The following is a 12,177-nucleotide window of genomic DNA, read 5'->3' on the forward strand; positions in this document are numbered from 1 at the left end:
CCAGTCCTGCCAGCATCATTTGTTGAACAGGGATTCTTTTCCCCACTGTATGCTTTTGTTTGGTTTATTGAAGATCAGATGGCAAGTAGAGACTGGTTTCATCGCTTGGCTTTCTAGTCTGTTCCATATGCCCGTGTCTCTATTTTTGTGCCAATACCATGCACAAAATACTGATTACTTGGACTTGTAATACAGCCTCAAAAGTCTTGCACTTTAAAGAAGTCTTGCCCATTAGAATAGTTAAGAAAATGGTAAAGACTGTTTAAAAATTCAGTATATTAGATTGATCTTCACACAATTCATTGATAACTTGTCCTCATAATGCTTTCTCAACATGAAGATAAAGAATTAGAAAATTTAGAAATAATCTAGTGAATTTCTCTGCATTCTTTTAATATTTTAAGACAGTTCACTTACCTTTTTCCATTGCTTTTCATAAGACTTGCAAGCCCTTGCTTTGGTTGTAGTGAATATTTTAGCATTTCTTTTTTCAGGAGCAGCAGCTGTGCATATTGGAGTTCTTATATTGTGCCTGCAGGATAATTTTATTTTAACTCATTGCCTTTTGTTTCATCCTTTTAGAAGTGCTCTGAAACATTATCCCTTCAAATTTGTACCTCAACACATTTCAACAGAGCACACACACTTTCTTGTATGTCTGACTGTGTGTCTGCACATGCTCTGCAAGGTTAAAGAACAATAAAAGCTTTAACTTTTTCTTACATTCTGTGACCCTGGGCTCTCTCTTAAACTTAGTTCTTTAGGTAAGTACAATTGCTTGAAGTTCCTGGTACTTGAAGAATTTTTACATCTCTGTCCATTTAAATATACACTGTTTAAAACAAAGTTAGGAGTTTTGAAAGACACCTCAAATTAAATTTTCATTGAGAGAACTAGTGAACTAATTCTACTTGTGAATCATAGTATTTCTTTTCTCAAATTTTACATTTTCTTCTTTATCATTTATGTATTTCACTAGAACATACCTCTTAGACTTCTAGGATCATTTAAAAACCTGACCCAGTTAAGATTTCAAAATGTTCCCCAGGTAACTAATGTCTTCAAGTGGATTATTGAGGACAATATCAAATATGAAACTTATGAGTGTTTAGGTTCTAAGAAGTCAAGTTCCTTGCTCAAGGTCAAAAATCCAAATACTCTTGTAAAATGTAGTGTGGTCCATGTGAGGATATAAATTTTAGGAAGCTATTGTAAACAAAGAAAGCCAAGGCAGGAGGAAATTGGAGTCCATAACATACAGTATTTGGAGAAACTAATTTGATCCAGGAAGTATGATCACTATTCTACAGAGTGTATAGCATTGGCTATGATCTGTCAAAACAGGAAATCATTTACTGGTGGTTTTTGTCTGTTTGTTTGAAAAATATATATCAGTATCATTATTCTTCCATTTGCCTCATATTTTTCAATATTTGGATAATTATGTAGAACTTAATGAGAAATAGGTAACAGAAATGTCTACTGTTCTCTGTTTTTGAAGCAGGTTAATTGTATTATATATATAGATTCTTTTGTGATTCTAAAAGTTGGATTTATATTCTAACTTTAACCAACTGAAGTTATCATTTAACCATTATAAAGCTTTGTCTTCTCATTTGTAAAAATGTACAAATATAAGAATGATAAGAGTTAGTATGATGAAATAGAAAAAACATAGGTTTTGGTAGTTACATGACAGAATATTTTCCAGACTCTGATATTTAATGGTAATATGATCCTGGACAAGGTGCTAGGCTTCTGGAAGCCAAAAACATAACAGCATTATTAATTTCCATGGCAGGAATGATGATATAGGTAAATATAGGTAAATGTGTAGGTGTCTGACATATAGTGGGGACTGACTGAAAAAATGATAGATGCATTTGGTAAGGTGTTGCTTGGTATTTTTTTTTTCTATTAATGTTCTAATTTTTTTTAAATACCCAAATACTCTAATATTTGTTAATTCTCTGCTCCTTTAAATGCTTATAAATATCTCTTTTACTAATCTCACACTTTTTATGAGAATTAGAAGTTAACACATAAGAAAAGGCTTTAAAAATAGCAGTTGTTGGGCAGTGCATATGGCTCCAGTGGGTGGGCTCTGGCCCCATGTACCAAGGGTGGCAGGTTTGAGCCTGGCCCTGGCCAAACTGTAACAACAACAAGAAAAAAAAATGGCCAGGTGTTGTGGTGGGTGCCTATATTCCCAGCTACTTGGGAGGCTGAGGCAGGAGAATTCCTTAAGCCCAAGAGCTGGAGGTTGTTGTGAGCTGTGATGTCATGGCACTCTACTGAGGGCAACAAAATGAGATTCTGTCTCTTAAAAAAAAAAATATAGCAGTTTTTATATTATCATCATGAGCACCCAATATCTATTGAATAAAATAACATGAAAGGAAAGAAAACAGACAGCAGAAAGAAGTCTTATTGATGTTCCCAAAGACAACATACAAATTGTGCTTAAACATAAATATCACTAAACAGGTCTTTGCAGACATATTTTGTATATCCTTGCTATCACAATTAATTGCCACATAATTTTAACTCAAAAATTAACACAGATTTGAATTGTTGAGAGGAATTAATCTAGAGGACCACAGCTTGCTGTTCTAAAGATATACAATTTTTTTTGAAAAAACACTTGTATTATTCAAATGAATATGAACACAAACTCACTTGAAATATGCAGGCTAATGGGCAACTTTAAATCACTGTGAATTTTTGTGTTTGTGTTGCCAAAATAACAGAAGTTGTATATATTTTATAAATACTAACATAGCACTATTATAACAAAGTCATCTATAAAAAACCAGTATTTCAAAAATCTGCCAGTGAGGATTAAATGGGACAAATTCTTCTTTAAATTTCATCTTCTTAATCATTCGGGATACTTCACAATATTTTGCAAGTGAGTTTTTAAAGCTTTCTAAGAGATACATTTTGCATAAATAAATCTCTATGTTAGCGTACCATCACATGACTACTCAGCATTTAAATATTAAACAGGAGAATTTTTCTACAAGATTATGGCATTCATTTATAAAGCAATTATCTGCATTTCAACTTTTATTATTTTAAACAGTTTCTGAAAGTTACCAAAGTTATATACTAATACAAAAAGTGTTACTATAAAAATCATGCCATTTTTATACTACAGTCATTTGATCAACTTAAGTGACTGTCATCCCCCTCGATTTTTGTATGTTTTATTTTAATTATATTTCTAATACATATTTGTGAACCATGAGACTTAAACGGCTATGACCTAGGCCTCCATCCCCAATTCCCAACATATTCTCTGGTTATTTTTGTGGGGATTTTGTTTGGGGGAGGGAAAATGGGAGACAAATTCAGAGAAAGTCAAAAGGTAGAACACGACAAGGACCAGTAATATCCTCATTATTATCAAAGTCCTGACAGAGCAAGGAGGGAAGTTTGCCCTGCACTGCGGAATACTAATAGCATTTCTTTCCTTCTACATCCGTTCTGCACTTTAGCACTGGTGTGACCAAGGGTAAAGCACAAAACTTATCTATTCCTGAACTTCCCCAAAATAAAATGAGCATACTCACAGAATCTGCCTCAGCAGGTTTCTTTGAATACTAACTCAGTTGCTAGAAGCATTATTTCACATTAAAATCCTATTTATTCATATGTTTATTGATAGAATATCCTAGGCTTCAGAGTAAGTTTGTGAACGTTAATAAAGATGCCAAATGTTGACATACCTGTGAGCGCATGTGCGCGCGCGCGCACACACACACACACACACACAAGGATACACATAAGCAATAATAAAATTTAAAAAGCATAAAATAAGCAAATATGCTTAGAAATTTACTAACATGGTTGACACAATGTAGGCTTCTTCTGTGAAGGAACAGGGATAACAAGGAGCTAATAATTAGGCCCAGGCACAAAAGACTATCCCCTGAAATTCTGTCCTATCAAGATAAGAGAATTAGACTATTCAAGTGATCAGGACACTAAAATCTCAGATTTCAACACTATATAGTTCATCCATGTAACAAAAACAAACATACTTCTTTTATCTATTGAAATAAAAAATTGAGATGTGGCTGGGTGTGGTGGCTCATACCTAATATCATAGTCCTCTGGGAGATGGAAATGGGTAGATCATTCAACATTAGGAGTTTGAGACCAACTTGCTGAAGAGCACGACCCCTCTCTACTAAAAATGAAAAAAAAAAATTAGCCTTGTATTGTGGCAAGTGCCTGTAGTCCCAGCTACCCAGGAAGCTGAGACAGAGGATTGCTTGAGCCCCAGAGTTTGAGGTTGCTGTGAGCTGGGTAAATGCCATCCCACTCTAGCCTGGGCAATAAGAGTGATACTCTTTCTTTAAAAAATTCTGTCAATGTAGTTTCAGAATTACTGGAAACACTAAATAAATGATTTAGTAAATAATTTTATTCTCAAAAGAATGTATTAACTTAAGAGTTATGGTTCTCTGTGTGTATACACACACACATATATATATATATCATTTTTCTATATGTTTGAAAGAAAGACATATGTTTACATATATGAGAACATGGTAGTATCTACATTTTCATTTTTGTTCAGAAAATATTACTTATTGGTTACTTTTAATATAAAAGAATTACAGAGAAAAATATTATTACATGATTGGGTGGCACAATGGACTACCAATTTTTACTTCAGGGAAAAATAAAGTGATGCTTTATTATTCATTCCAAAGGAGCTGCACGTACTGTGGAATCCTAGGGGTTTTGTTGTTGTTGTTTGTTTATTTGTTTTTTGAGACAGAGTTTCATTCTGTTGCCCTGGATAGAATGCCCTGGCATCATCACAGCTCACAGCAACCTCAAATTCTTTGGCTCAAACAATCTTCTTGCCTTTGCTTCCCAAGTAGCTGGGACAACAGGTTTCCCTCACAACCCTGGGCTGGTATTTCTATTTTTAGTAGAGATGTGTCTCCTTCTTGCTCAAGCTAGTCTGAACTCTGAGCTCTAGCAATCCTCTCTAAGTTGGCCTCCCAGAATGCTAGGATTATAGGCGTGAGTCACCACACCCAGTCCCAGGTATTTTAGATTGGAAAATAATCCTATATTTTATCAATAGACCAAAACAGTAGGGTGATATCTGGATACTTTCTTGAATGGCCTTTGGGAGAAAATAAAAATTCACTGTGTTATTTTATAGATCTTAATTTTTCGTGAAATTTTGATTAAAAACATCCAATGTTAGTTAGTCTAGCTCAGAAAAAGTATTCCGTGACTGATTTGACTATGTGGAAACAAGCATTGGGTTCTTACCTACTGTGCTGCTGTTAAAGAAACTAGCACTTAGGAAATTTTTTCTAAAGAGTCTCTGAGCGTTCAAGAAACTTTCTCAGCCCAGTACAACTAGAATATCAGGAGACCTCCCCAGCTCTAGAAATTATCAGAATGAACAACTCTGAAACGTTCCAGGCACCTTATTTAACTTAAAATCATACGTCACAATGTTACTCCTCTCACTTGAAAGGTCAGCAAGGTGCTACTCAGATACCAAACCCAACTGTGATAGTCATGGAAGGTTTGTAACAGTAACATTACTTACTCTTTCTTAAAGAATAAAGCATATGTCTTGACAAGTGACTAAAGTCAATTTGCTCTTATCTACAAATATGTGCAATTACAAAACCTCTTTAAAGTTACAGAATTTTGACTGTTAGTCAAGCAGTGGCTAATATATTACATTACATTCTAAATAATTCCACCTAGGCTTTTGACTCCTGACATCATATTTTTTTTGCATAAAAACAATAATTTTAGAAAATTATGTATTATTAAAGGTATGATATTGAATTTACATTACCCTTCTCCAAGTGAAATAAATACAAATATTAATTAATCCACTCTATAAACATAATATTACCTTGAAATAGAAATGTTTTTGTTAAATTCTTGATTACTCCTGGACTACAAATTCATATATTTCACTACTAGCCATGGATTTGATATAGTTTATGTTACACTGAAATTGCTTCTTAAATTTACTATCAGTTTAAAGCATGTCTAACAGGAAAAGTACTCTAATTTGAGATTTCACAAGGTCATAGTTGTAACATTACCAGAACTTTTAGAGGAATGTGAAACAGAAATTTAAATCTAACTGGAGAGTGCTAACAAATATTGTTTTCTCATTTAATTATAACAAAATCACCGGTAAAATTAGCTACAATTTGATGCCACTCATTGTGTCTTACACTGAAACACAAAATTTACACTTACTTTCTCTTTCATCCTACCAATGCAGACATAAACAATAGAACTTTCCTTTTACAGATGAGGAAACTGAAGTTCTAAAATTTTAAAGAAACACACGAGAGAAACACTGTTGCTGCAGGTCTGGTAGATGGGGAATACTTTTACATTACTGGAAGGAATATAAACTAGTAAAACCTCTATGAAAAAATGCATGGAGAGTCCCCCCCAAAATAAAAATAGAGCTATGTTTGATCCAGCAATCTCACTGTTGGGTACATGTGCATACGCAACAGAACAGAAGTCATTAATTTTAAAAGATAGATACACTCTTATGTTTATTGCAGCACAATTCACAATTGCAAAGGTATGAAATCAACCTCAGTGCCTATCAACAGATGAGTAGGTAAAGAGAATGCAGAACATATATTCCATGGAGTAATACTCAGCCATAATGAAGAACGAAATGATGTCCTTCACAGCAACTTGGATGGAAATGGAAAACATTTTTCCAAGCGAAGTATCTTGGGAATAGAAAAACAACATGTAAGTGGGAACTAAGCAATGAGTATACATGGCTGTACCAAATGGTAAAATAAGGTTTGGAGACTCAGAAGAGGGGAGGATGGCAGAGAAGATGAGGGATCAAAACTGACCTATTGGGTACAGTATATTCTTATTCAGGTACCAGGTACACTAAAAGCCCTGGCTTTATCATTATGCAATTCATTCATGTATCAAAAACCACTTTTTCTCCTCCCATATACTGAAATAAAATAAGAAAAGTAGGAATAAAGAGGAGCTATCTCCAGTCAATAAAGAGCATCAGCAGATTACCAACTGTTACCATTATGTGTATTGCTGAAAGACGGACTCCTTTCCTTCTACGATCAACAACAAAGTGGGGACATCCATTTGCACCGTTCTTAATCAAGATGGTGTGGATACTTGTAGCCAAAACAGAAAGGCAAGAAAGGAAATAAAAAAGTATACAGATCATAAAGGAAGATTAACACTGTCTCAACTTGCAAATAACATGATTTTCTTCATAGAAAATTCCAGGGAATCTACAAAACAAAAACGATATCAAAAAAGCCCCTTAAACTAATTAGCCAGGTTGGAGCAAAATCACGTATATTTCTATACATTGGACTGCATTTCTGGGCATCTGTGTAAAAAATGTATGTTCACACACAAAAAACCTGTACATGAACTTTGTAGATTTATTGTTAATATCCATACACTGGGAACAACCCAGATATTGTTCCACAGGTCAATGATTAAACAAACTGTGGTACCTTCATACCATGGAACACGTCTCAGCAATGAAAAAACATGAACTCTTGTTACACAAACAACCTCTGGATGAATTACAGAGAGTTAGGCTGAGCGAAATAATAATAATAAAATCCTAAGAGGCTACATACTGTATAATTCAATTATGTAAGATTCTTTAAATGACAAAAATATTATTACGGAAATGAGAAATAGATTAATCATTTTCAGGGAGTAAGAAGGGAACCATGGGAAGAAAGCAGATATGACTTTAAAACAGAAACATGAACAGTCCTTGTAGTAATGGAAATTCTCCATACCTTGACTTCACGAATGTCAACATCAAAAGATATTGCCGTTGGGGGTAATATTATCTTGTCATTTCTTACAACTGAGTATGATCCTAAAATTATCTCAAAATAAAACATTTAATTCAAAATACAAAAAAAAATAAAACAAAACAAAACATCAAACTGATGGAAAACCTTCAGCATGTTTTCTCTTCTACTCCAGGCTGTGGGTGATTAGTTCTAGGGTATCCAACTTAATTCAATATGATGAGTTATATAATGAAGACTAGGATAATTTAGCTAGGTTACATAAAATGAGAGGCTTTTGTCTCAAAGTACTCCTTGGCAACATCTATTTTAATCTTCTGATTAATTTATTGTTATTTCCTCATGAGAAAATTTGGAGGTTTATAATTGAAATAATGGTCTGGGTTGGAAGGCCCATGAATGTGGATAGAAACATTTGAACTTTCAGAGCTTGAAAGCCTTGTATTGCTACACTTTGAACAAATGTTCCCATCATTTCCCCCCAGCTTGTTCCTATATTAATGAAAACTGACTATACTTTGAAATTACTTTATTGAGAATGTTATTTGATTAGTAAAGGGGCCTTGCCCAACAACTAAGACATTTTTAAATATCTTAAATATTTACTGCAAAGTTACTGTGTAGTTCAGTGGAAATAAACACCTCACTTGGAATTAGACTTGTTCATTCAAAAAGAGACGAACAATGAGTTAGAATGGACCAGTCACTGATCAAAGAGAAATTTAGGTGTAAACTAAGCTATCCTCACAATAATCCTAAAAACTGTCCCCATTGTAAAGATGCATAAACAGAAGCCGGATGCAGTTTTTTAAAAATCTGTGTCCACACAGCGTCCAGCTCCAGAACCCACTCTAATCATTCTGTGATCGAATCCATTCTATGTCAAGTTACTGATGCAGTTGGTATGCATAGCTCATGCCAAGTTTAAGGAACAGTGTTTCTGCAAGGTAAAGCTTAGACCCTGAGTTATTTTCCTACTATAAAGCTATTTTATTTTTTAACTCATTTCTTTCGAATTTCTTGAATCTGTGTTCACTATAGTACTCTATATGTATCAAATTTTATCATACTTAAAGAGGACTGTGATATCTTTAATCCTTAGTAATATTAAGTAACTTACATACAAAAAATAAGGTTAAAAAGTTTCTAAATTTCTATATGCTTTATAAACAAGTTAAAAACATTGAGGTAAGGTATTCAGAAGTACAAGTAAGAAACTGCAATCGATTTGCTCTGGACAAAGATTTAAAAAATAGATCATCAAAATAAGCTATCTAGTACTACATATATTTTTACTTATATCAAACATATTTGATATGCTAATAACATTAAAAAATTCAAAAGTGTCAAAATTATAGACCTTATACATCTCTGTGGCTATGAAAGTGATTTAATAGAGATTATTTATTTCTAAACAATAGCAACAAATTCTGTCTTACATAAAGTGTGCTATTGCTCTGTAACATAAAAAGCTAACTAGAAAATTGAATGATATGACCAGAAATAAGAGAGGAAGGAATGTGTTATTGTAGAGACATGCTTCAAGATAATGAGAATTAACTGTAGAAATGCTCTCCCGTGTATTAGACTCAGTGATGAAAATAAAAGAAATGAATAAATCTTGGAGAGAATACTACAATGTTTTATAAACCACCTTCATATTAATTCTAATTTCTATCATCTGAAATATAATGTGGTATCCATCAGGAAACATTCTACAATGGTTGGAAGGCATTTTAATTATCAGTGTCCATGTACAAATTACAATAACTACCTCGACTGCTTTTTTAGCACTGCAAGGATAATTAATTGTAGCTCTAACAACATTCCTAAATAAATACAAGGAATGTTTTAAAATCATAGTTAGTTTTTTAAACAAAAAATATAATCAAAATATTTTTCAGTAAAATGGAATATTAGTAAATTAAAATTAAATATATGTTTTTGTGATTTTTATAAAGCTTTTCATAAAACCTAATGGGCTTTAGATTTCTCACATGATCTTAGACAATGCCTTCGCATCTAAGCATCCTCGTCTTAGCAGGTTAGTTATTTAGGCTCTAAGTCCTAGTCTGATACCAAAGTGCCCCAATTTATACTAATATGTAGCCAGGTTATTTGAAGGATAAGAAGAAAGTGTAAGTGATAGATTTAAGAGTCAGGCAGATTTTAGGGGTAATTGTGTATGTGGATCTAGATTGCCACTTGACAGTATTCACCTTGTCCAACAATACTTGAAAGAGCAGACATGCATGAGATAGGGGGAAATGATAAGCACAAGTCTCTCATGTTTGAAAATAAATATAAAGATAAATTTTTGTAGATTATTTGAGTTATTCAGTTTAATTTCTTAGGAATTAGGTATATCAAGCTGGAATGCCATTTTTATTTTCTAAATATATAAGAATGAGGGCTACCTAGGATAACCAATTCATTTTAGGGTAGCTAAAATTAAATAGATAACTCTGTTTTTCCTCCATATGTAGCAATTTTATAAGCATTTAGGATATAATACAATTATTTGAATGAGTATTTTATGAACTATAGCTGTGATTCTGTAGCTTATTACAAGGAAAAGAATACATAGCTTCTTTTAGAAAAATAAAATAATAAAAGTATCTGCCTATAAAGTAAACATTCTAAGGCGCTTACTTTCTTCAAACCAGAAAATAAAACAAGATAAAATAAATTGGTAAAAAGATTCTATTTCTAATTGCAACAAAAAGATAAAAGTGACCTTAGCAATCATAAAACTATAAAGCTTCTTAATGTATAAAACTTTAAAAATATTACAGAGATATTAATTATTTCTTAAATATCTTAGTTTGATATGACCCCAGTTAAAACAAGGTCTCTTTATTAGATCTTAAAAATGTCAATAAAGGGGCAGCGCCTGTGGCTCAGTGAGTAGGGCGCCAGCCCCATATACCGAGGGTGGCGGGTTCAAACCCAGCCCCTGCCAAACTGCAACAAAAAAATAGCCGGGCATTGTGGCGGGCGCCTGTAGTCCCAGCTACTAGGGAGGCTGAGGCAAGAGAGTCACCTAAGCCCAGGAGTTGGAGGTTGCTGTGAGCTGTGTGACACCACGGCACTCTACCGAGGGCCATAAAGTGAGACTCTGTCTCTACAAAAAAAAAAAAAGGATTGTAAAAAAAAAAAAAAGTCAATAAAAAAATTCAGAAACACCAGAATTATTATGAAAAAGGACAATGAGGAGATTTGAGCCTTACTTGATTTTTAATAAAAATATATTAAATCTGCATAAATTAAAATAATTTGATCCTAAGAAAGATACTCAGGCATGTAAATAAAATATAATGTAGTTCTAAAAAATAAACACAATTACATCTGGAATTTTTATGGAACAAAACCTGTTAGCATTTTAAATTACTAAGAAATTACAGGTTATTGAATGAAAGTGTTACAATAACTAGCATTTGGAGTAAAGTAAGGATGCTATGTTTACTTCATTTCTAAAACTTAACTCAAATTTCATAGGTAAAAATGACTAAAACAAAAACTGAAATTATGCAGCAAAAATGAATAAATATTTTATAAAATTAGAACTAGAGGAAGATCTTTCTAAACTGACTCATCAGTTCTCAAAACCACGAAGGCCCAAAGGAAAATATTGATTTTGCTTATCTCCAAAGTGAAATATTTGTTGAGTGACAGAAAATATTGTATTATTGTAAAAAAAGGAAGAATATGCTAACCTCTCAAGAAAACATTTCGACACATTTGCGAAAAGTTTGTTCTTAATAATCAAAGACACTGTCAAATAGAAAGGAAAAGAACAATCAGGGAAAGAATAGAACAAGCTAATAACAATAAAAAGGTACACTTAATATTCAAGAAACATAAAAATAAGGATGATATACTATTTTAGTCATACTGGAAAATTAAAAAAACTAAGTGATTATCATAAAGTCTTATAGTAAGAACCCAGCACCCTCACATGATTACTGTCATTGATTGATATTAAATTGATACTGTCACTTTAAAAAGCAATGTAGGAAGGGGATTGGTGGGATTACACCAGTGGTGCATCTTACAAGGGTATATGTGAAACTTGGTAAATGGTCTGTGAAGCTAGTGAATGATGCTCCATGATTATATCAATGTACACAGCTATGATTTAATAAAATAAATAAATAAATAAAAAATAAAAAGCAATGTAGGGTGGTGCTGTGGCTCAAAGGTATAGGGTGCTGGCCCCATATACTAGAGGTGGTGGGTTCAAATCCAGCCCCAGCCAAAAACTGCAAAAAAATAAAAATAAAAAAAGCAATGTAAATTCTCTATCAGAACTAATTTTTTGTAATAAAAA

The sequence above is a fragment of the Nycticebus coucang genome, chromosome 10 (assembly GCF_027406575.1).
Source record: "Nycticebus coucang isolate mNycCou1 chromosome 10, mNycCou1.pri, whole genome shotgun sequence".
Classification (NCBI taxonomy): Eukaryota; Metazoa; Chordata; class Mammalia; order Primates; family Lorisidae; genus Nycticebus; species Nycticebus coucang.